Below are 27,375 nucleotides of genomic sequence, written 5' to 3'. Positions count from 1 at the left end.
TGAGTCCTATTTGCAGATGTGCTCTATCGAGCCTGTGGACGGCGCTTTGAGAAGCTTGAGGGTTAGAGGTGCACAGTCAGCTTCTGGCATTTCCATAGTAGCTCTCCCAACCTGCCTTCGGACAGCTTGTTTAGTTGCACGACAACGAAACCTAGGAATTATAAATGTTTCCTCGGTATAGGATGCCATCACTCTTTGGTAAGATACTTCTTTCAAGAACTTCAGCTGATGTTTTATTTACCACTTTCTCATCACAGCTGCTAGTTTCCATCTGCCTTCTCATTTCAGAAATGTATGCAGCCAACACTGCTACTTTGCATTAAGTGGTGCTCACTAACTTACTCCTGAGCTTTCAATTTTAAATATAGTATCCATGCTCACACTGCTGAAGGAACAGAACCCCCAAAGGGTATCACTCTGCATACAGGAAGAACTCACTAAAGTTTGTTGTCTAATTGACATGCAGAGAAAATGAAAGACTCCAGAAATAAAAGGTACAGGAACACACTTTCCAAACTCCCGCTGGAAAAATTACCTGCAGTCTAGGAAAATAAAAAGCCTCCGACTCCCTTTTATTAGCTGATGTCATGTTGCTAGGCGACAAGCTCTCACTAGCTCTTGGCTTGTGTCTGCAGCCAGGATCTTAGGAGTCAGGCTTGTGTCTCTTAAGTCCCTAAGAGTCCTCAGCTAGGACTCCTGTCTCTTCTACCTCCTGGTCACTTTTTTTTTTTTTTTTTGGAGACTGCCTGATTCTGGGATCCTAGCAGGATCCCTCACTGACAGCCTGCCCAACAGAGCTATGACCCTTAGGAATCACAGGTGGGAGAAAACTTAACAGGACATCTGCCCCTGTGTTTGGAACCTCGAAGAAACACTGCAGGCCATCACACTGCACTGTGGGCTGACCAAATGCTTTCATGCAGACCTCTTGGAATCTCAAATGTGTGCATGAAACAGACTGAGAGTATATACAGGACAGGGATAGAAAGCACATTGGGTCAGAGAGTAGCACCCCCTGCCAGCACACAACTGTTCTCTACTTTTTACTCTTCAAGGGCATGAATAGAGCTGTCCATCATTATAGAGAATAAGTTCCCAAAGCCCAGAAAGTGGGCATTTTTGCATTATCTGTAGAGCACACACCACTAGGTAGGCACATAAATAAATGTTAAATATTAATAAATGTTACTTTCTAAGACATAAAAGAACAGAAGAAGGGTCAGCTGCCAAGTAAAGTTGCCATAATAACAGTCAGTGAATTTCAATAATATGTTCCATTTATCACCATATATAAGAACAGGAAAAAAAAATGTCCAGGACCTTCCATCAGCACATCACAGTTCTGAGCATTAAATTGGCCCAAATGAGAAATCCAGGAGACAGAGGGAACTGAAATCACATAATTTTCCTGATGAAGGTCAAGGCAGGAACAAGATGAAAGAAACTGCTCATTGCTCTCGTAAAATGCAACTATTCATTGAGGGCTCACAGTGCACCAGGCCACTTATAATGAATCCGGACAACAGTTAAATAGTAACTTAAACAGTTACTTAAACAGTTAAGGTAAGTAAACCTTTTCTCACTTTAAAAACAAGGACATGTTGGCTCAATTAAGCATCTTGTCCAAGTTTGAGTTTTTAAATGGCATGGGCAGGATTTGAACCTGGATCTGTTTTTGTTCATTCTCTTCCTATGAATTGCAATGCCTCTACCAGTGCCTCCTTGGTGGTGAATCCTAGTGCTCAGACAATTACAGGGTCTTAAAAAATATAGCTGGAGTTAGAAAATAAATAATAAAAACTTCTTGACCACCAATATCTGAGACGATGATAAAGAGGAATACTCAGGCTTTCAATAGCAAGTGTCAAATGGAGATGGGGTGAGGGTGGAAGGAAGGACTAGGGAGACTACAGAAAATGCATCAACAGGAATATGAAACTCTTTGAAGCTTTTTGTGCTTGTTTCTCAGTCTCAACTGGCATTTAAAGTGTTAAATATACTAAAATAATAGCTTCTAAGAATAGATTCAGTACATGGTATTTTCGAGTTATGTTGTACTTGTACATCAAAGGGTAAACATATCAAGCTAAATTATTCAGTGAGGATTTAGTATTCATCTCTTGCTGCTGAATAATGAGGAAATGAGAACATGGTTTATCATTTTCTATTACAATAGAAGAGAACGCTATTGGCAGAATCCCTGAGAAGTGTCTTTCATAGGTCACTAGCCTTTAAATATTTTGGACCATCAAGCAAGAAGCAAATGCTTATGAAGTATCAATTATATATGGTGACTTTTGTATGGTACACTTTTTTTGCTCCCATCCCACTCTCCGTTCTTTGACATCTTCGCAACTTCTTTTGCTGGCTTCTACCCTAACCAATTTTCAAATGTTGACATTGCTAAGAGACTTTTCTCTTCTTGTATATTCTTTCTACCTTTCAGCTACACAGATGCGTTTAATTATTACCCACTTATATGACCTCTAGCCATAGGCAAAATATTTCCAAATTTGTATTTGGAGTTCATACCCTGTTTTTCCTGAATTCCAGGTACAAATACATTTCCCTAATCAGCACCTCTACTTTAATGTCTCCCAGGTGCCTCAACTCAATGTATTCTAAGATGAATTCAGATTCTTTCTTTCTGCCTTCCCCCACAAATGAAAATGAAAAATGCAGCATTCTGAAACATGGATGCAGTGAAAGCAGTGCTCAGAGGAAAGTATTAGCTGAAAATTAAACAAAAAGAAGGATCTCAGAACAACAACCTAATTTATACCGTAAGGAACTAGAAAAAGAAGAGTTAATTAAACCCAAAACTATCAGAAGGAAGGAAAAAATGAAGATTAGAACAGAAATAAATGAAATAGCATATAGGAAAACAATAGACTGAACTGACAAAACCAAAAGTTAGTTCTTTGAATAGATTAATAAAATTAACACATCTTTAGCTGAACTAAGAAAAAAAGAGAACATATAAATAACCTAAATCAGAAGTGAAAGTGAGGACATTACTATAGTCCTACAGAAATAAAAAGGATTATAAAAGAAGGCTATGAACAATTGCTCACCAACAAATTAGATAACAACAAAATAGATAACCTAGATGAAATGGAAAAATTCCTAGAAATACACAAATTACCAAAACTGACATAAGAAGAAATAGACCTATAAAAAGACCTATAATAATTAAAAGACTGAATAAAAAAAATTCCAGTGAGATCTACAGTTTCATCTACATTTCTGTCTTTCTGGATGGCCCTAAAGGGTTAAAGGAACACCATCTATCACAGTCTCTGTTCCTGAGACAGCTTTGAGAAAATGCCAGTTGGCTTACAGAATGAGGCCAGCACAAGGCCTTGATCCTGCCTCTGGAGGTTGACTGAGGAGAAACACCATTGCTTCGTAAAAGAGGCTGGCACTCTGGCCTCTACTCAGCTGGAAAGTATCCATAGTTCCTGAGTGAGGCAGATGTGATGCCTTTCCTCTACGAACTGTAACTCCAAAAGCAAGGGTCAGCCCGTACCTCCTGGCATGACAAACCTGTATATCTATGGCCAACTGATTTTTTTAGAAGGCCAAGACCATTCAATGGAGAATGAATAATCTCCTCAATAAATGGTGCTGAGACAACTGGATAGCCGTATGCAAAGGAATGAAGTTGGACATTTCAGCTATGCAAAATGAATAAGTTCTGGAGATCTAATGCACAATATGGTAATTATAGTTAGTGACATTGTATCATATACTTGAAATTTGCTAAGAGGGTAGATCCAAAGTGTTCTCACAACAGAAAAAGAAATAAGGAAAGAGAGAAAGAAAGAAAGAAAGAAAGAAAGAAAGAAAGAAAGAGTAACTACGTGAATGTGTTAATTAGCCTGATTGTAGTAATCATTTCACAATGTATACAGATATTAATGTACACATAAATCATGAACTATTATAGTAGGAAAAGACATAAAAGAACCTTAAATGCATATTATTAAATGAAAGAAGCCAATCTGAAAAAGCTACACCCTATATGATTCCAAATATACAGCATTCTGGAAAAGGCGGAAATATCGAGAAAGTAAAAAGATCAGTGGATGCCAGGGTTTTGAGGGGAAGAGGTGGGAATGAGTAGGTAGAATGTAGATTTTTAGGGCACTGAAAATACTCTATATGATGCTATAATGATGAATACATTTCATTATACATTTGTTCAAACCCATAGAACATTACAAGAGTAATGTAAGCTATGGGCTTTGGGTGATTATGATGTGTCAATGCAGGTTCATCAATTATAACAAATGTACCACTTTGGTGGTGAAATGATGACAATAGGAAGGTTATGTATGTGTGGGAGCAAGGGATATATAGGAAATCCCTATACCTTCCTCTTAATTTTGCAGTAAAACTTAAAACTGCTCTTAAAAAGGCATTTAATTTTTTTTTTAAAAAAAGGAGAGAAAATAGTAACTATGTGAAGTGACAGGGATGTTAGTTAGCTTGATTTTGGCAATCATTTCCCTATATATGTATTAGCAGAACACTAAGTTGAATATCTCACATATATACAATTTTCATCAATTATATGTCAATAAAGCTGAAAACCATAAAAATTAACTCAAGATGCATCAGTAACCTGGGGCTCCTGGGTGGCTCAGTCGGTTAAGTGGCCAACTTCAGCTCAGGTCATGAACTCACAGTTCGTGAGTTTGAGCCCCATGTCAGGCTCTGTGCTGACAACTCAGAAGCCTGGAGTCTGATTCAGATTCTGTCTCCCTCTCTCTCTGCCCCTCCCTTTCTCTCTCTCTTTCTCTCTCTCCCTCTCTCAAAAATAAACATTTAAAAAAATGCTTTAAAAAAAAAAGGATGCATCAGTGACCTAAATACAAGAACTAATAACATAAAACTCCTAAAAGAAAACACAGAAGTAAATATTTATCACTTTGGATTTGGCAATAGATTCTTGGTTATGAAACCAAAAGCAACAAAAGAAAAAAAAACCATAAATTGGGCTTTGTCAAAATTAAAAACTTTTATGCATCAAAGGACATAATCAGGAAAGTGAAAAGATAACCAACCAAATGGGAGAAAACATTTTCAAATCATACATTTGATAAGGGTCAAGTGTCCTGAATATATAAAGAACTCTTACAATTCAACAACAAAAAGATAAAGAACCCAATTTAAAAATGGGCAAAAGAATTGAGACTTTTTTCCAAAGATATATAATGCCCAAGAAGCACACAAAAAGATGGTCAACATTATTAGTCATTAAGGAAATGCAAATCAGAACCACAATGAGATACCACTTGAGAAAAGGAAAATAAGCATTGGGGAGCATGAAGAGAAACTGGAACCTTCATATATTGTTGGTGGGAATGTAAAATGATCCTGCTAGGACACCTGGGTGGCTCAGTCGGTTAAGAGTCCAACTGCAGCTCAGGTCATGATCTCGTGGTTTGTGAGTTCGAGCTCCACGTCAGACTCTGTGCTAACAGCTCAGAGCCTGGAGCCTGCTTCAGATTCTGTGTCTCCTCTCTCCTCTCCTCCCATGCTCATGCTCTGTCTCTCAATAATAAATAAATGTTAAAAAAATTTTTTTAAAAATATATAAAATGATGCTGCTGCTGTGGAAAACTGGCAGTTCCTCAAAAGGTTAAACATAAACTTACCATGTGACAGATACTCCATCCCTAGATATATGCTCACAGAATTGCAAACCATTCTCAAACAAATACTTACCCACCTATGTTCATAGCAGCTCTATTCACAATAGATTAAAGGTAGAAACAACCCAATGCCCATCAACAGATGAATGAATAAGTGAATTGTGGTGTATACACGCAATAGAGTAATTACATGAATAAAGTACCGATACATGCTACAACATAATGGAACCTTGAAAACATTTTGCTAAGTGAAAGAAGCCAGACACAAAAGATTGCTTATTGCATGATTCTACTCATATTAAATATCCAGAATAGATAAGTGCTTAGAGACAGAAAGCAGCATGGTGGTTGCCAGGGGCTGGGAGGGCGGCAATAGGGAATGACAGCTTAATAGGTATGGGTTTTCTTATGAGATGATGAAAATATTTTGGAACTAGACATAGGTGATGGTTTGTACAACACTGTGAATATACTGAAGGCCACTGAATGTACACTTTAAATGGTTAATTTTATTTTATGTGAATTTTACCTCAATTAAAAAAAAACAAAACCACTGGTATCATATAAGACCAAGAAGATAATCAACAGAATCTTCCTTCTTTCCCAAACTTCATTTAGAGTCAATAACTCAGTTATTATGCCTTATATGATAGTAAAATTTTAAATGCTTCCATCATCTTGAAATAAATACATGATTAAAGAAGCTAATTTAAATATTTTAATTGCATAGTTAGGTCTTCCTTTATTAATTGAATGGCTCGTTGACAAATTATATTTCTTTTAACCCACAGAATCAGGAGATTTTTGATGTAGTTTAAATTAAGATGATAGAAAGCCTAGTATCTTAGATTTCTTGGCATGTCACACATCTTCCATTTGTTTAGTTTTGTTTCGTTAGCAAGCCAAAGAAAAAGTAATTTTTCTTTTTGTCCTTTCTTTTGTTAGAGTGAAAGTAAAAGTAAAATAAAATGATTCAAGGAAAACAAATGTAATGGCATACAAACTGAAAACTTGTAACTTTTATACATCTTATCTCCCTTACTAATAAAAGTTATAAAAATATTCACAGTAAAAACACATTTCACTGCAATCAGCAAAGGAAGTGAGTGCTTTCTTTGGTATCTTGATTAGATGGTTTTAAATGGAAACATCTACAATGGGTTTTCTTATTTTTTTTTTATTTAACTATAGTTGACACAATGGGTTTTCTTTAAATATTACTATTCACAATGTTCTCTACAGATGAACTGAGACCAGGTGCAATAAAAGTATTAATACAATCCTCCTACAGCCCCTGAGTGTTATTTTCATAGTCAGTATGTGGAGTCCTATACCATTCTTTTTTGAATGTTGTATATTATTTATGACTTAAATTATTTAAACTTCCAACAATAATAAAGGAAGGTGAGAGAGACACAGTAACAATATGCACGGATCAAAAGGGAGTGAATTATGAACCACAAATCCTTAGATCTTGTCTTAGTTTGGAGTCCCCAAAGCAGACCCCAGAAAGGCTTGGATGCAGTTAATTCATTTGGGCATGAGCCGAGGAAGGCAGTGAGGGAGTTAGGAGGTTAAGACACGAACGGGAGAGTGGTCATAAACCGGCCATGTGAATGAACCGTTGTTACTGAAGGCAACTGGAAGTAAATCTGAGAACCCTCTGAGAGACTGCAGTGCCTTCCTTCCAGTTTTCCCTCTGAGATGTGAGAGGGCTGGGATATTTGTCCACCAGTCCCCCACCATCCTCGTCCCCTTTAGGTTGGGCACTGCTCCTGGCTATTGACCGTTTCTGTCTGAACCGAAAAGAACTGAGCACGCTTCCACAGCTAGAGAACACCTGCAGGCAGAGACACCAGAAGCTGCCTACAGGGTCAGGAGCTGTCTGCAGGAGACCTCTGGGGTGTGCCAAAGGGATACTAGCAGGACACTGTTGCAGGCTGAGTTCTCCTGGAAGCGGACTCTGACATGACGCATAATGTGCAGCAAGTTACCTAATCAGTGTCCTGGGGATCAAAATTAGGAATGCAAAGAAAGGGAAGCACCATTAATCAGAGGGCAAAGTCAAGCTTCCAAGATGTAACATATTTAACTTAGACATAGAATGAGAGCAAAGTCTACCTAGAAGAGTGAAAAATCTTTACCACAGGATATTCTTAAAAGAATATGGCCAAATAGAGGATTTTTCTACCCTTCTGTTAATGATAAATTGTAATCTATGGCAACTTGCCCCATTATCAAGTGTACTCAAATGCAAATAGTTAACATACAAAAGCAAGTAAAAATTAATTTATAACACTCCTTATATGTTACTACTAATTGACTTAATTTTAAATTCTTCAAGTTAAAATGATGAACTATTTATTTTAAATGATGAACCTTTCAACACAATGTGTGTCTTAGAAACATTAAATTAATATATGGTCCCCATACCACTCATTGGTGCCTTTCTAGGTTGCATATGCATTGGAATAAAAGTGGAGCACGTAAAATACACATTTACGTAGATTTTCAGACCAAGGTGGTGATTGTGTCAATGTGGAGCAAATTTTAATGTGCCAAAGAGAGGCTCCTGGGTGGCTTAGCCAGTTAAGCGTCCGACTTCGGCTTAGGTCATGATCTCATGGTTTGTGAGTTTGAGCCCTGCATTGGGCTTTGTGCTGATGGTTCAGAGCCTGGAGCCTCCTTCAGATTGTGTGTCTCCCTCTCTCTTTGCCTCTCCTCTGCTCACACTCTGTCTCTCTCTCACAATAAATAAATAAATAAATAAATAAATAAATAAATATTAAAAAAATCAATGTGCCAAAGACTTCATTTGGCATATTTAATTTTCAGATATAGTAATTCTTTAAAAAAAAAAAAAAGCTTTGCTGGCGGGTACAATGAACACACTTAAAATTGCATATATTTAACGTACACAGTTTGATGAGTTTGGACATAGGCATACACCCATGAAACTATCATCACAATCAGTCATAGACACAATAGACACATCTGTCATATCCAAAAGTTTCCTTGTACATGTTTTTTTTGTTTTCTTTGTGGTAAGGATGTTTAACATGAGATATACCCTCTTAAAATTGTTTAAGTGCCTAATAAAATATTGTTAACTATAGACACTATGTTCTACATCCACCCTACATGTGTCCATCATCAGATGAACAGATTTTTAAGAGTGGGTTGTACATACAATGGAATATTATTCAGCTTTTAAAAAAGAAAGAAATCCTGCAATTTCAAAAAAAAAAATGCTGGTATTCTTACCACCACCTCCAGGGATTCTGATTAAATAAGTCTGAACAAAGTGCAATTAAATAAATATTTCACATCATTCTCAGTCAGTATCCCAGGTACCAAAGCCATGAAACACTGAGTTAATGGAATGTTTAGAAGAGCTAATCATTTTTATAGACAAGGAAAAGAAGAGTTCTACGTGGAAAGTAGGATAACAATTATAATCCTTATTTTTAAAAATATAATTCATATTCAAAAAGTTTAAGAGATGTGTCCATGGTTATACAGACAGTAAATGGAGTAAATTAAATCAGGAACTAGATCTCTGGGCTTTAAATTCTATTCTCTTTCAAATATACCACCTTGACTGTCAATTTAAAATTACTTCTTACTATGGATCACATCAATGTACAATTAAATTCAAGTTGAAAACGACCAGAGAAGAATATTTTACCAATTAGTAATGGAGAAAGGCATGTAGCAAGCTAGAAAAAAATGAAAAGTCAGTTCTAATCAAGCCAACATCCATGGATCCATTCTCAAATTTCATAGCCGAGCAAGGCTGGCTGTCTTGGAGGGGACCCGAAAGAGGCTGAGATCTTTCTCCATAAGATGGGCAGAGAAACAATGCAGTGACTTAGCTGAAATTAATAACAAAGTCTTCCAGCCGCAGAGGTTAGTACCATGCTGTGAAAAGCTATTTTCTTTTCCAAATATCATTTCACAGCATAGTTTGTGATCCTTAAATTTTATGTATTTTAATGAATGTTACAAACTATTATAGTTTCACATAATTTTTTATTCTGCTCATTTTCTTTATGGCTATCCTCAAGTCAAAAGGATTTAACAGGGATTTAAGAGAAAACAAACAAACCAAGATTTTTAATAAAACAGTTATAAATGAAATGCAATGTTTTTTTTTATGTGTATTTATTTTTGAGAGACAGAAACAGAGTGTGAGTGGGGGAGGGGTAGAGAGAGGGGGGGGACACAGAATCCCAAACAGGTTCCAGGCTCTGAGCTGTCAGCACAGAACCCTACGCGGGGCTCGAACTCAAGCTTTGAGATCATGACCTGAGCTGAAGTCAGATGCTTGACTGACTGACTGAGCCTTCCAGGCACCCTGAAAATGCAATGTTTTAAACCCTATACTTCTTTACACCAAGTCAGGATGTCATGCTGAACACTCTCTTGCACCTGTGAGAGAGAGACTCTCAGCCAGAAGAGAATCTTAGGGTATATGTAGCCAAGTGTCAAACAGAAGGGCCCGAACACTTCACCCTGGCAGGACTCTGTGTTTCCAGTCTCCCACAATGAACACTGCAACAGCATTGCCTCCAGGACGCATAAGAGCTAAAGAGGAAAAACCCTGCTCTAAACATTTCACACTGACCTTTTTCAATAAATTAAAATCTGCTTTTCTGTACACTGACTGTATTTCTAGTAAAGATTTCAAAAGGGCAGATAATCAAAATTTTTCTTTCTCTTTCTCATATACCAGTAAAATGACTTTATTTATTTCTTTATTTTTTAAGTAGGCTCCATGGTTGAACTCACGATCCTGAGATTAAAAGTTGCATGTTCTACCAACTGAGCCAGCCAGGTGCCCCACCAATAAGATGAGTTTAAAAGATTTAGATAATCAAACAAATTGATACTAAATACTTTAGTGTCAGGTACAAAGAATAAGCTCCAGAAATACTGTGGTTAAGATAAAAAGATACAAGAGAAAATTTTTCAATAATTTTAAATGTCTAGATTTTGATCATTTTCATGATTCTTTCATACTATTATATACTTGCTGGGACATTTAAAACATAAAGAGAGTGTATCATCCATTTCAAGAATAATCTGGCATAGAACAAAGAGGCAACAAACCACAGGTGATAAAGACAATTTAAACTGTGGAATTAAATGCATTCGTATACAATGAAATGGCAAACACCAATGCTTGAAATGAGGGCTCTGGGGAAGAAAAAAGTTTCGAGCAAATTCTGTCTTGAAAGCCCATTACAAAGTGAGCTGCTAATAAAAGGGGACCATGAGCTATTCAGCTTATATCCTTAGTACCTGGAACATAGTACCCAATGTTTGCTCAATATCTGTTATCTCTAAGGAGAAAAGCTAGGTTTTGTGTATCTAGAAATAGGAAAATCTCCTAAGTCCAACTTTGGCCGAGGTTGTAGATTGTAGGCTTTTGGAAACATCCTTCAAAAATATACTAACACATTTCCATATTTTCATAACTGATGTTCAAAACATTATAGTGAATCATACAGGATATCATGGACTTATGGTCCAAAATTAGAAATTTATCTCTTATTACATTAGAAGATGAAAGACAAAGGGAATCAGAAAGAACAAAGAAATTTAGTGTGAAGGAATGGAGAAAGAGAAGAGACAAAGAGAAATAAAAAGTTAAAAATCATGGACTACAAATAAAATATACATAAAATAAAAACTCATAAATTGTTAAGCAGGGACTGAAATAATAATATGATTTTATAAGTTAAACTTAAACCAATTTTTAAAACTGGCTTTATCTATGGTAGAGGTTGTTGGAATTATTGAAGGGCTTTCATTCATTTATTCTTAAAGCATTACTATCACTACTGTGTGTATTACTCCCAAATCACTGAAGCCTGAACACTCCTCTGGATATCAGGACCAGGGTTTCAACCCTCAGATGCCTTCCCCAGAAAATCCTACCAGTGTTTTTTTAAACTTAATATGGCTAAAGCTGACATGGTTATCACCTGCCGCACCAAACCTTCATTGTAATGGCATCATTAATATTTCAGGCATATAAGGCTACAGAATCAGGGTCAACTTCACCTTCTCTTTTTTCTTCACATTCAATTAGTTCCGAAGCCCTACTACTTCTGTCTCTACAAACTTTCCGTTAGCTGCCCCTAACTCCCCACCCCCACTGCTTCCATGATCATATTATTCCTGCCCTTGTCCTTTTGGATCTGGACCTGACCGGTCCTGAGACATGCTCCAACTTTTCAGCATTATACCCCTTTCCTTGCCATGCGTCAGTATCAAGCACCTCACGTTTTCCCTACACATGCTATGCACGTTCATGCATCAATGCCTTTGCTTTCATTGTTCCTCTGCCTGAAATGTTCTTCCTGAACCAAACTTCTACTAATATCTGAAGTTCTTCCATGTTCTAAGAGTGTAATCTGTATTTTGTCTGCTTTCTTAATCATTTTGATCTATGTTTCTCTTAAACCATTTTTTCCACTCTACTTTATAATATACTTGCTTTTTAATATACTTACCCCTGCCAATAAATTCTAAGTAGTTAAGGGAAATGATGGTGTTTTTTACGTTTAAATCCCTCAGAGAGCTTTGGAAAGTACTTGGCTCATAGCAGGCATCCAAAAACCATTGATTACTTACACTTTTAACACCAAAGTGGTTTAAAACTAAAGACAATAGGAAATATGGTTTCCAACAGAAAAGTAGATTTTTTTGGTGAAAGTAAAACAATGATTCTAAAAAATATAATTGTTCACACTGATATTTAAGTCTTAGAAACAAAAGTATCCTATCAGATATGAGATTTTATGTACTTATCTTAAATAATCATAATGACTGACATTTATGAAATGCTCTCTATGTGCCATGCACATAGATTCAATTATTTGATCTTTAAAACCATCTCATTCAACAAATGAGCAAACTCATTTAAGATGTGGACATACTAATAATTTTTCCAATGTCTTAAAGATCGTAATCAACAACAAAAGGGTCTGAAAAAAAAGAATAATATAGAAGAATCACATCATATTTTATTGATTTTTTTCCACCAAATTTCTTCAAGTAATCGGTGTTGCTGTAGTTAAGAAACCCACCAATGATTTCCATTGCCAATTGTTCAACATATTCGTGCTGTTTTAAAATAAAAATTTCTGGGGCACCTGAGTGGCTCAGTTTGTTAAGCCTCCAACTTCGACTCAGGTCATGATCTTGCGGTACCTGGGTCTGAGCCCACTGGTGGGCTCAGTGCTGAGAGCTCAGAGCCTGGAGCCTGCTTTCGATTCTGTGAGTGCCTCTCTCTGCTCCTCCCCCACTCGTGTTCTGTCTCTCTCTGTCTCTCAAAATTAAACGTTAAAAATTTTTTTAATAATAAAAATAAATAAAAATTTCTAAATCATATGCTACACTAAATGTATATTTAACAAATACTACTGCACAGGCCATTTCAAAGTAAAAGTAAGTTTGAAATTTTACAAAACATTATGATAATACAGATGCTTAAGGAAATGTTTGATTCTGAATATAGTTTTCTACTCTTAGATGAATTTCCTGGAGGTCAAAACATAATTTTGGGGGGTCATTTATTTGCATTTTTACCACTGCTTCTTCAGAGTTAAATGCTAGTGCTTGGCTAAAAGGACCCCAAGCATTAAAGTAAAATAAGAATAATGTGAAATGATTCCTTATCTTATAAAAGCAATGCTCACCACTAGCCCACATATAATTCTACATAAGTTCCGTATTTGACTCAAGGCAAACGTCCGTAGCAGAACATTAGACATGGCATTTTTTAAAGAAAGCCCAGGGAGTTTCAACTCTTCCATCAGGCACTAATGGAGGCACGAGTTGTGCCCCAGATTTTCAGTGAAGGGAAATGGAATGAAGAGACAGAGGTTTAATCCAGTCCTGCAATACGATGGCTTCAGCATAACTTAATATTCAATCCCTGTGAGAGAAGCGAGGGGATGAAACTATACACATTTGCACAAGATTGTGATCCTGACGTGACTCCCATCAAGTGTGAACCTCCAACAGCCTGTCATCTTCCAGGGACATGACTCAGTTAAACAATGCGACTGAAGAGGATCATAGTATCACCGTTTCCAGATACTCTTTCATTCTCAGCTTTCTACAAATTCCCATCTTTTTTCTTCATTGCTCATGATTCCACCAACAAAAATAGTTCCTTACAGGAAAGGAGAATTTTTTTCTAGAATGAAAATGGCTGAACTTCACAAACATATAACAACCAGAAGTATTTACCTGAGCTTCACTTTAGGTTTTTATTGCACACCTTAATAACAGCATCATGTATCAACAAACTATGTGTTTCCTTGGTGTGCAGCATTGCCTTTTTTAGTAGGAGTCCAAGAATGTCTGGGAAGCAGCCCGCCAGAATCGTCCTTATAATTGTACATGTTTTACCAGTTACCAAATTCTTTCACACATACTTAGCTTTAGCTTCATAACAACCCTGTGAGGAACAAGGCAACGTTACCATCACTTTATTTTAAGGAGATGCAGAAATTGAAGCTTAAGACATTGTTTCCTTAGGTCTCAGGGATGGTGAGTGTGAAGACACAGGACTAGAACCCACATCTCATTTGTCAAGATTCAAGGATGGTTCTGTAAGTCACACAAACAAGCATGAACTAAAGAGACAGCAGGACGTGTTTATCAAAATGGTAGGCTTAAGTCAGGGAAATATTAAAAAGCACAGAGCTCAAAAGCAAGGCATGGTCTGGTCAGCGTTGGATGATCATATATTTTAAAGTATTTTGACAGTAAGAGGGATATTGCAATATTATGATTATTGTTTATAAGAAATATGTATTTGGTCTTTGTCCCCATTTCATACACAAAGTTCCTAAAACCCTTGGAATTCCCTCTGATGAAGAGTAATAAAGGTGTCTTTTGTTATGTTAATGAGGTGACTTTGGGAAAGCACTTAAAGATGGGGGCTAGTTGCCAGTGGGGCCAACCATGTGATCAGAGGGTTGGAACTTTCACTCACACCTCCCAACCTCCAGGGAGGGAAGACAGTGGCTGGGGGTTGAATTAATCACCAACAGCCACTGAATTAATTAATCTTGCCTACGTAGTAAAGTCTCCATAAAAACCCAAAAGGATGGAGTTTGGAGAGCTTCTGGGTTGGCGAAGATGGGGACGTGTGGGGCAAGTGGCGTGCCTGGAGAGGGTACAAGTTTGGGCCCCTTCCCACATGCCTTACAAGATGCATCTCCTCCATCTTGCTGTTCCTGAGTTATATCCTTTTATAATAGACTGATGATCTAGTAAGTAAAAAGTTTCTCTGAATTCTCTGAGCCACGCTGACAAATTAATCAAATCTGAGGAGGCGTTTGTGGGAACCTGATTCATAGTCAGTTGGTCAGAAGCACAAGTGACAATTTGCATTTGTGACTGGTGTTTAAGGGGTGAGGCAGTCTTCAACCTGTGGAATCTGATGCCATCTCTGGGTAGGTAGTGTCAGAATCGAGGTGAATTGTAGGACGTCCAATTGGTGTCAGAGTACTGCTTGAATGTGTGTGGAAGCCCCCACTCTACACTTTGGAAATTGAGTACAGGAACTCAAAAAAGGTATGTTAATAATATGCCAAGACAAAAGGTGCTTACCAGGAAATGGGAAACAAATCACTCCAAGCTACAAGATTACTGTGAGTGAACTCTCACAGATAAGTTAGGGTATTTGAGGACAAAATTTCCAAAATGGGAACCCAAAACTGTTCACTATAACTTAAAGTTGTTGGAGGTCAGTAAGGAACAAATAGTGAGAGGAGGAAAGAGCAGACAGCCAAAAAGAATTGAACATTGTTTCTGGAGACAGGTAGTAAATGGAGATGCGGAGTATTATAATAAAAACGATTACAATAACATAAATGTCTGCCATTTATTGAGTTTCTGCTAATGCCTCAAAAACCCTGAAACTTACCCATTCCCACTCTTATTTTACACAGGAGATAACTAAAGTTCATAAGGGTTAGGTTATCTACATTCCCCGAGCTAGTAAAAAGCACAAAGTGGATCTGAACACAGATCAGTCTGAATCTTACAAAATATTTTAACTATGGGGTAAAAAGACCAATACAAAACAAGTTATTATTATTTGTGGTCTAAAAACCAGGACAGGAACTCAAGAGGCAGCCTGACTGTCAGAGCCAAGAACAAATGAAAGAAAAGGGCTACTAGCCAAGGTCAAACTAGGTCATCTGGAGGCGAGACAGAGTCCGAGACAGGGTCCTATACGTAAAAAAGATGAGTTTGTCGATTTCAACAGGCGAGGTGCTATAGAGCAAAACTCCACTACAGGTTTCAGCTTCATCTCCTGCATCTTTCCTCATCTTAAGGCTTTGATACAACCTATTAACATAGGAGACCTAGTACTGAGAAAAGGGCATTTGAATCCCTGACTCAATATGATACTGCTTCTCCAAGGTGTGAGGTCAAGAGAAGGAAGGAAGGTTCATCTAGAAACAAATGTGAGTATGTAGTGATCTTCGGGGACAGAAAGATGAATAAAATGAGTATGGAAGGAGGTTCCTGTCCATAGTAATATATCTGAGCCAAATAAATAAAATAGCATGAGAATTTGGGTTAGATTAACAGTGTGATTAGAACCCAGAGTTTTGCCCAGATTGGAGTCTGTAGAGTAGGACTATGTATAGAGTGGATTCTGTTGATCCCTGCTCTTTAAAAAAAATTTTTTTTACATTTTATTTATTTTTGATAGACAGAACACAAGTGGGGGAGGGGCAGAGAGAGATGGAGACACAGAATCCATAGCAGGCTCCAGGCTCCGAGCTGTCAGCACAGAGCCCAATGCGGGGCTCGAACCCACAAACCGCGAGATCATGACCCGAGCCGAAGTCGATGCTTAACCAACTGAGCCACCCAGGTGCCCCTGTTGATCCCTGCTCTCAAGTAAAGGGGCACTGAAGTCCAAATCCTTGTCCCAGGATTTGCAGGGCCATGACAAGCATATCTACAGTAAAGGATTAAAATGGACAGCAGGCAAGTCATAATGAGCAGGATTGGGAAATGTGTCCAAAGGTCATCAGATGCAAAGGGGGTACTTTTGAGACACATGTAAATAGACAATGAGCAATTGATGTCATAAACCGGTCTGCTTACCAACCCTAAACCCTCTCAGTTTTTAGTAACGCTTAGTGCACACTTGAAGAGACCATGAGTGTACCACTTAGTAGACATTGTGTTACAGGAAGAGGTATGATCAGAGGAACACCAGCAGGAAAGACCTTGATATCAAGGATGTAATCTCCCATGGCGGATACCCCAGAGCTCCTTAAGATCCTGCTATGGTGGGTGAGGCCTTGGTAATTTCAGTTGGGGATACACTTTCTTGACAGAAGCCTTGAGCGGGACTAATTCTTCCCAAGAACGACGGTATTTGCACATTCTTGGGTAAGGCTGGTCACAGGGAGTATGAAGTGTTTTGTTAACTTCTTACCTCTACATTCACATCTCCTTGATGGTTCGTGGCTCCTCTCTGTGGCCTTATACCTTGTGCCTCATGTCCTCCCCAGAACGGCCCTTCTGGAGCCTGCAGAGGACCAGAATAAAGGAGCATTTTTAATTCCTGAAGTGATATTTTTGATGTTAATATTTGTAATATGTCCCACCGATTAGGAGATGCTAACAACAAAACCTTGTTATTCCTCTGCAATTGGCAGTAATTGATAGTGACAAGTGTCATGACTTGCATGAATGGGCTGGACAATAAAGAGCCATATTTTGATAGAGGTAGTAATTACTGTTTCTTTATTAATTCATCAACCACATGGGTCTTTCAAGTGTCCCTGTCTAGTGATGCCATCTCACGTCACTCTTGGTGGGGAAGAAAATCCTGACTGATTTTCTCTCACAGTCACTCAGAATTGTTTCACTCTCTCATGGTCAGTCAGAATCAATTTTAATGTAAGCTCTTAAACTTTATACAGTGAAGAGTGGTAAGGAAAGAGAACTAAAACAAAAAGGATGTTTTCAGACACTGTTGTTGCTGTTGTTTTTATGACATGTCATTTTCCCCTTGGATTGCTATAGTCCCAGCACCCTTTATCAAGGGGTTCTATCAGGATGTTCAAAGCAGTGTCTCAATCCTATAGAGTATCCTTAAATTTACCTATCTTATCCACGACTATAAAGCCAAGTGAGTATATATGTATAGGGGGTACATGTATAGGATTTTATACACAGACCTTTCTTGATTAATGGTGGGGCTACATTCAGATAAACCCTCATTAGCCTGTAGTTGGACAAAAATCACCTAACACAAAGTCTATTTTATAATAGAGTGTTGAATATTTCCTGTAATTTACTGAATACTGTATTGAAAGTGAAAAGCAGAATGGCTGTATGGCTACAGAATGTATGGGCTATAAGTGGATCATAGCTTACTCTCATGGCTGTGTGGCTGATTGGGAGCTGTGGCTTGATGCCACTGCCCAGCATCACAACAGAGCATCATACTGCATATTGCTAGCCAGGAAAAAGACCAAAATCAAAAACTGGAAGAATGATTTCAATGGAATTCGTATCACTTTTGCACCATCATAAAGTCAAAAAATCGTTAAGTTGAGACACTGTAAGTTGGGGACCATCTGCATATGTAGATGTACACATCGATATGTATATTTTATACACCCCATGTATCAGGGGAATTATTTAAAATTTAGACTACTTCTAGTTCCTCTAAAAGGAGCAGCATCCAAGAACATTTGTCAAGTTTGGTAATGAGTATGAAAGTGAAATTTAAAGACACCAAAAGAAAATCAAATTTTAGTTCAATGTAGAGTCAGATGCCAAGAGAGGAGATGTGGAGGGGAAGCTTACAAAAGGAAAATGATGGAGCTGACATGGCTAAAGAAACTAACAGAAGAGGGTTAAAGTGACTGGTACTGGAATAGAATTCTAAGGAAAGACAAGACAGTTCTCAGAAATGCCCCGTGTGGATGTCATGCCCTCACCCCAAGCTGCATATCAAAATATTTCTTCCGACATGTATAAAAGCCTCCCGGTGAAGAGTTCTAACAAATGAACTTTTAAGACAAATATGTAAGAAAAACAATCACAGATACAAATACACTTTCATTAACAGGAAAATGCAAATGTGATGTTGTGATTGTTAGTTTTATGTGTTTATTGACTAGGCTAAGGGATGCCTATATAGTTGATACAACATTATTTCTGGGCATGTCTGTGAGGGTGTTTCCAAAAGAGATCAGCATTAGAATCCATTGACTGAGTAAAGAAGATCACTCTCACCAGGGCAGGTGGACATCATCCAACCCCTTGTGGCCCTGAATAGAACACAAGGGTGTAGGAAGGGTGAATCTGCTGTTTGCTTGAGCGGGACATCACCTTTCCTGCTCTAGGACATCACTGAATTACACAACTGGCTTTCCTGTTTCTCCAGCTCGCAGATGGCAGATTATGGAACTCCTCAGCTTCCGTAACTGCATGATGCAATTCCTATAATCTCTCCCCCACCCATAAATGCATACACACATGCATCTGTATACATTATACATATGTCACAACTATATCTGTATCTGTATCTACATTTATATTTGTGTATAACTATTCTGTGTAGGTTCCTATTGGTTGTTTCTCTAGTGAAACTTGGCTAATACAGATGTGCTACAACTTAGTGATATTGGTAATAATCCATTTATTCCACTATATATAGACACTACCTCTTTTTTATCCATTCATCTATAGATGGACACATGGGTTGCTTCCATATCTTGGCTCTTATAAATAATGCTGCAATAAACATAGGGGTGCATATATCTTCTCAAATTCGTGCTTCCATTTTCTTTGTGTATACCCAGTAGTGGTATCATATGGTAATTCTATTTTTAATTTTTTGATCAATCTCTATACTGTTTTCCATAGTGGCTTGCACCAGTTTGCATCCCAGAACTAATGTTTCTAAGCACTATGTCACACTATTTCTACTAAACTGCATTGTGCATGATGCAATCCCCTATACTTGAGACTATCTGCATCTATTCACCCGAATTATAGAACTTTCTGGCAAAATAAAGGCTATTACCCCTTTGAACTTTGGCTAAGTTTCCTTAGTATGCAGTGTAAGGAAATCTTGGTAATACTTCATAGACATCTATCAAACTACTGAGCTTTACTTTATTTGTTTTTAGAAATTGGAAACAATTCTTTTAGTGCCTATTATTTAGAGCCTCTGTTAAAAATACCATCCCCTCCAACCCACTCAAAATATATATTCCAAATCATAGTATTTAGTCTTTAGCTAGGCATATGCAGGAATACAGAAGTGTATATCTAAATTAATTACAGTTAAGAATTTGATAAAATGTCGAGCCCTGTATGCCTGAAGTAATAACAAAATAACCCCTCAAAATCATGGTTTCAGAGGTACATAAGTTAAAGCTAAATACATCGTCACTATTTGTGAATATCAAAATTAATTCCATTATGGTGTTCTATTTCTGAAATCACAGAACCATCCTCTGAGAATATGACAGCAAAATAATAGATTTTATATCCACAATTGATTCATCTTGCCATATCAGTGGATTAAAGTGAAGGAGATCTATGTGGCATTTATTACAACCATCAATCATTGAGATTATTGCTAGCTTTCCCATATTTAACCATTGTCACTTTTCTTCTATTTCCATGGTTCTCTAACTTGAATGTCAAAATATTAACCTACAGATTCCCAGGCACAACCCCCAAATATTCTGATTGTAGGTCTGGCATGAAGCTTTGATAAATAGCCGAGATAATTCTTAAAATAGCCGAAATGATTCTCATACAGCTTATCTCTGCCTCACACTTGAAAAGATAGTGCCTCATTTAAATATTGGAATAATCTGTCCCTTATTTTGTTTTTGGTAAATGAAAAATAAGCTTTTATTTACAAAGATTATTCAACAAATATTTAATGAAAAACTGACAATATATAAAAATAAAAGAAAAAGAGACAATAATTGTTACCTATTATCTGTTAACTCCCTGGTAAATACGTTTCTGGAGCTTTCTTCTATTAATATATGATATGATTATTTATGTATTCTACATTTATAGTATATTCTATATTCTACTATTTGTGTATTCTTTTGGGTTGTTTCCAGTTTCACATGTCAACATTTGGCTTCCTTTATTTTTAATTTTGTCTTTGTTTCTTAAATTCCTATGGAATCCTGTTGATCCGTTTCAAGTTCACTATCTCTTCCTTTGGCGTGCACCACTAGGGCTTATATAGAAGTTGTTGCAGATAATGTTCTATAGTCACCCCTTAATTTGTTGTTAATCATGTTGTTCAAATCAGAAAATTTAAACGTCAGATTTCTTTACTGGCTTTTTCTTTGTCTTTTCAATCACTGAGAAATTCATGCTAACCTACCCTATTCTGATTTAGATTCGTCAATTTTGTATTTTTGTCCATTGTGTTTTCTATATTTTGAGACTACTGTAATTAGGTGCTGACAAATTATAAATTGTGATGACTCACTGAAATGAAATTCGATCATTATTGACTCTCTTCATCTCTGATAATGCTCTCTGGTTTTAATTCTATTTTGTCTATGAATCTAGATAAATCGGCTTTATTTTAGTTAGTTTAGTTTGCACAGCTATCTTTTCCATTCTTTTAACTTAAATGTTTCTCTGTCCTGACAGTTTATATGTGTCTCTTCCAAATAACATTTTATTTATTTTGTAACGTTTTCTGTCAATATTTATTCATTTTTAAGAGAAAGAGAGAGGCAGAGTGTGAGTGGGGAGGGGCATAAAGAGAGGGAGACACAGAATCCGAAGCAGGCTCCAGGCTCTGAGCTGTCAGCACAGAGCCTGACGCCAGGCTCAAACTCATCAGCTCGTGAGTTTGTGACCTGAGCCAGTCAGGTGCCCCTCCAAATAATATTTTAGCTGAATCAAATGAAATTGCAATGCCTATGGTCTGAAAATTATCAACCATTAGCAACTTCATATGATTTAATCTCATTTTTGTATTTTTTTTTTTTTACTATACAATTAGACAATATTTGTCTTTTAACTGGAGCACTCAATCCTCTTTCTTTTAATATAGAGTACATCATGTGGCTTTTAGTCTGCTAACCTATTTTGTGCTTTCCATTTATCACACTTTTCTATTTCCTCTGCTCTTCTTTTAAATACATTTTTAATATTTTAAATTTGTTCTCTTTTTGGAAGTTATATATGCAATTCACCTGCTTTTGATTCATAGTCTATGAATTCCTACATGTATTCCTAATTTATAAAGTTTAATGTTAATCAGTATGTTGGCCCTATTCTTGGACAAATTCCTAACAACAGTTTCTTTGTATTCCCTTCTCAACTAATTGTTATTTTTTAATTTATTTTAGTTCTTTTTTAAGAAACTTCAGGTCATCATTATTTTTACATACAGTTAATATTCATTTATATATGTCAACATATTTACCATCACTGCTGTGTTCTTTCCTATTCTTAGATTTCTGACTTCCATCTGAGATAATTTTCCTTCTGCCCAAAGCAGATTTTTAAATTTCTCTTGAAATTGTCTGTTGGGTTGTTTGTTTTTCTTGCCTCCATTGTGGAAAATACTTTTCTCAGTATGGAACTCAAAGTTGGAAATTATTTTCTGCCAGTACACTGATATTTTTATTTCACTGTCGTTTGGCTTTCTTTATTACGAGCTATATTAGAAACTAGTTCCATAAATTCTTACCATTTTGTGAAGGCTTTCATACTTTGAAGATGTTTAAAAAATTTTTTTGTCAGCTTCATAGATGTCCCTAGTGGGAGGGTTGTTCATAATTTTCATTACTGAAAATAGCAATTTGACCCTTTAACTTTTTACTCTATTTAAATACCATTTAAACATTTATTCATGTGTTATTTACATGCTAAAAAATACCAAAGTTACCTGTAATATACTTTTTAGTGGCTGAATTCCACTGTATAGTAGATAAATTTTGGCTTATTTATTAATGTTTTAATTTTTTTGTCATAATTTTTTAATAAGTAATAAATACAGAACATCTTGTAGGTGAATCTCTAAGTTCATGCTTAATTATTTCCTTAGGATAAATTTCTAGAACTTAATTGTTATGCCAAAGGATTTGTACCATTTTAAAGCTTTTGGTATATATTGTTCATATCCTCCTATTAATATTCCCAACAGTATGCAAATTTCCCCCACACTTTCTATAACACTGGATTTTATAAATGTGCTATATCTGCAGTAGTTTTTATAGTTTTAATAATTTAGGTCTTTCACATGAAGAGAATACATTCTGGAGAAACTAATAATTAATTAATAATTATGCTTTTTAAAAAAGAATGTAAATGTACATAAGAGTTTTGCTTTAGGCCAAATTGTAAATTAGGAAATTCCATGAGGTTGCCCAAATTATTTAATGTGCTAGAATATTATCGTACAGAATACTACTTGAAGTAACAGGAAATTAAACAGATTAGAAAATACAAGGGCATCGGGTGGTTCAGTTGTTCAAGAGTCCGACTCTTGATTTCAGCTTAGGTCATGATCTCACCAGTGGTGAGACCGAGCCCTGCATCAGGGTCCAAGTTGGGCATGGAATCTGCTTGGGATTCTCTCTCCCTCTGTCTCTCTGTCTCTCTCTTTCTCTCAGAAAGAAAGAAAGAAGGAAAGAAAGAAAGAAGGAAAGAAAGAAAGAAAGAAAGAAAGAAAGAAAGAAAGAAAGAAAGAAAGAAAGAAAGAAAGAAAGGAAAAATACAAGGAATTTGTAGTGTTGTTATAATGAAAATGAAATAATCCTTTTTCAAAGAGATTCTTTCTTCAAGTACCCTGCAATTTGTAAGCCTGTCTTCTTGAAGAAAATTCTTCGTAATTTCTAATATTTATACAGCATCTACTGTATGCTAAGCATCTTGAAGGACTTTTCTTCCTTTATTATAAGGGAGTCTGTCTTACATATATAACCTGTTGCTATGCTCCATGTGATTGAGTACAGCATGCCCTAAACACAAACTCTAATCATGAGTAGCTCATTTTGAAAACATTAAGCAATCCAGAACATGGTTCGAGATGATGCCAATTATAATCCTGTTTCTTTTTTTAACACCTTGAAATGCCCAGATACCTCTGACATTCTTAGTGCAAAAGGACTCACTTCTCTCCATGATCTAGTTCCCTCAACCACTTTTCTCCTCTCCACCAGAGAGCCTCTTCCGGCACGTCACATTTCCTTCTACCTGCACATCCCTCTGGGGGAATGCAGTTAGGGGCTCTATGATAGCTTTACTCAAGAGAATTGCACTCTTCTTTTTAGAGGGCAGGAGAGGGAGACACGATAAATTGGCAATACCTGTTCTTTCCCGAGGGGAGGGAGAAGGAAGGCTGTGAACTCCTACTTCCCCTCCAAAACACACACACTTGACCACCACCACCACTTTTGCCCAGCCACCTTATACACCAAAGAAGAAACTTCTTATTAGGGCTTTTCAAGACCTTGAAATTTAATGATCATGTAAGTGTGTCTTTGTTTTAAGCAAGGAGCAATGTATAAAATATGCACTTACTCAAAATTAAATTAGCTATTATGTTTCACTTTATACAAGGGTACTTCACATATTTCTTTTACGTTGGTAGCTGTTCTGGTACAATTGTAATGTAAGTCCAGATATAGAATAAATACACCCGTGATTTTAGAAACACTGGTAATAACATAACAAAGTTGAGTTGCAAGTCTAAAAATTAATTTATAAATATATGTATTTATACGTATTACATACAATTACATCATATATTTGACCAATATAAGTGGGACCCTGAAGAATTCTTATAGTTAAAGGATAATCTGGGAGAGGGGATAGGAAAAACAGAAAGGGATTTAAGAAATACAAAATTTCAGTTATAAAAGAAATAAGTCACAGAGATGAAAAAAGATGCAGCATAGGGAATATTGTCAATAATATTGTAAAAATGTCATATGGTGACAATGGTGACTACACTTACCATGGTGGGCACTGAGTAACGTATAGAATTATGAAATCAAGGGGCGCCTGGGTGGCGCAGTCGGTTAAGCGTCCGACTTCAGCCAGGTCACGATCTCGCGGTCCGTGAGTTCGAGCCCCGCGTCGGGCTCTGGGCTGATGGCTCGGAGCCTGGAGCCTGTTTCTGATTCTGTGTCTCCCTCTCTCTCTGCCCCTCCCCCGTTCAGCTCTGTCTCTCTCTGTCCCAAAAATAAATAAAAAACGTTGAAAAAAAAATTAAAAAAAAAAAAAAAAAGAATTATGAAATCAATATAGGGGCGCCTGGGTGGTTTAGTCGGTTGGGCAACCAACTTCGTCGCAGATCATAATCTCACAGTTTGTGGGTTTGAGCCCCACATCCGGCTCTGTGCTGACAGCCTGGAGCCTGGAGCCTGCTTCGGATTCTGTGTCTCCACCTCTCTCTGACCCTCCCATGCTCATGCTCTGTTTCTCTCTGTCTCTCAATAATAAATTAAACGTTAAAAAAATTTTTTTAAATCAGTATGTTGTACAAGTGAAGCTAATATAATATTGTATTGTAATTATACTTCAGGTAACAAAAAGATCATCTTCCCTTCTGGAATTAAAAATTTTCCAAACGCTGAAATTTCAGCACATATTTGAATATAGAACACCCTGATGCCTGTGGTTATAATTTAAATTTAGAGTCTTACTACAGTGGTACAGTAACATTTGAGCATTTTTTAATTATTATTTAAAAAAAATTAATGTTTATTTATTTTCAAGAGAGAGCATGTGAGCAGGGGAGGAGCAGAGAGAGAAGACGACGCAGAATCTGAAGCAGGTCCCAGGCACCAAGCTGTCAGCACAGAGCCCAACGCAGGGCTCAAACTCACGGACTATGAGATCATGACCTGAGCTAAAGTTGGATGCTTAAGTGACTGAGCCACCCAAGTGCCCCATTAAAAAATTATTATTATTGCAGGGATGCCTGGCTGGCTCAGTTGATTAAGCGTCTGACTCTTGATTTTGGCTCAGGTCATGGGTTCGTGGGTTTGAGCCCCACGTCGGACTCTGCGTTGACAGCTTGGAGCCTGCTTGGGATTCTCTCTCAGCCTCTCTCTCTGCCCCTCCCCTGCTCACATGTTTTCTCTCTCAAAATAAATACATAAATAAATATTGTTTTTAAATTTGTAATTATTATTATTGCAGGTTTTGGTATATCTCCAAGCTCATCAAGTAGGGGTCCTCAGGTGACTATGCACAAACTGTGTATTTCCCTATGTTTAAAGTGCAGAGCTAGGATCCTTGATGAAATATTGAATAGGAAAAGCAGAAGTCTCCACTTTGGTGTTAATTCTAAAGAACTATTTTAATGAAGTAATGCACTTGTCAGGCATTAGGTCAAAATCTATTAAAAGGAAAGCAAATATTCATTTTTACCAGATATCAAAAATTATCAAGTTAAAATTTTCTTTTCACCCCCCCACCCTAAAAGATGCAAATGGTTTTGAGGAAATATTTTTTTTAATGCAAGGTTTTTCTGTAAGACAATTTTCAGCTAGAATACTGATATATATAAAAGCTATCTACCCTGCAATGTCATTTCCCTCAAGTAGGAAAAAAATTGCTCCTTTTGGCAGTTTCATTAAGCACTTTATTAATCTCAGTTACAGAATTTATTTCTTACTGGCACTGACATTTTATTCCTTCTAACTCATTGAGGACAGGACTGGACCTTCTTTATCCCATTCTCTCCCCAGAGCAGCGCTGAGTTTAACACATTTTTCACCTGCATTGAATTAGGAATTTTGGAATATCAAATATATTATTTATAAATTAATAAGTCATAAAAATATATTAATTGAACCACAGAACTAGAAATTAGACCTCAGAGAGTTAAATTATTAAAAGTCAATACCCTGTTAATGGCAAATATCTATCTAAATCCCAAGCCTTCTAATGCTCTGTACAAGATTCTTTCTTTAACCAAAGTTTCTTGAATATTTATTCAAATATTAATTAAAAATTAAAATTTACCATTTGAAATTTGCTTAAAAAATTTTTAAGTTATGGATACTCAATATAATTGCCGTATTTTCACTTATTAATAGTGGCATTTAAAAATAGTCTAGGGGTGCCTTGGTGGCTCAGTTGGTTCAGTGCCCGACCAGCTCAGGTCACAATCTTGCAGTTCATGGGTTTGAGCCCTGCATCAGGGTCTCTGCTGTCAATGCAGAGCCCACTTCAGATTCTCTGTCTCCCTCTCTCTTTGTCCCTTCTCTCTCTCTCTCTCTCTCTCTCTCTCTCTCTCTCTCTCTCTCAAAATAAATAAACATTAAAAAAAAGGAACAGTCTATATTGGGTTGTTTGGTACCCTTGCTTTACTTTTGTTGTTCTCATATATAAAAAAATAAGTTCCAGCGGGGCACCTGGCTGGCTCAGTCGGTTGAGTGTCCGAATTCGGCTCAGGTCATGATCTCACAGTTTGTGAGTTCGAGCCCTGCGTCGGGCTTTGTGCTGACAGTGCAGAGCCTAGAGCCCGCTTCAAGTTCTGTGTCTACCTGTCTCTCTGCCTCTCCCCTTCATGCCTTCTGTCTCTCTCTCTTTCAAAAATAAACATTTAAAGAAACTTTTTAAATAAGTTCCAGCAAGTTTAATGTTTTAAAACATATTGTGTTGCTAATCTTATTACCAGAGAGTATAAATC

General features: G+C 36.9%; 1 long non-coding RNA gene across 2 annotated transcripts in view; it reads right to left on the bottom strand.

The window, feature by feature from the left end:
* LOC131509071 (uncharacterized) overlaps positions 1–27,375 on the bottom strand; it is a 265,862-nt gene that overhangs the window by 157,552 nt on the left and 80,935 nt on the right. For both annotated transcript variants that reach the window (XR_009260279.1, XR_009260280.1), the window contains one exon: positions 17,149–17,241. This is a non-coding gene — a long non-coding RNA (uncharacterized LOC131509071). The remainder of the gene's footprint in view (positions 1–17,148; positions 17,242–27,375) is intronic.

This window comes from Neofelis nebulosa, chromosome 4 (assembly GCF_028018385.1).
Source record: "Neofelis nebulosa isolate mNeoNeb1 chromosome 4, mNeoNeb1.pri, whole genome shotgun sequence".
Classification (NCBI taxonomy): Eukaryota; Metazoa; Chordata; class Mammalia; order Carnivora; family Felidae; genus Neofelis; species Neofelis nebulosa.
Note: the sequence above shows the minus strand (reverse complement) of the source record. Positions and strands in the feature narration are given on the sequence as shown.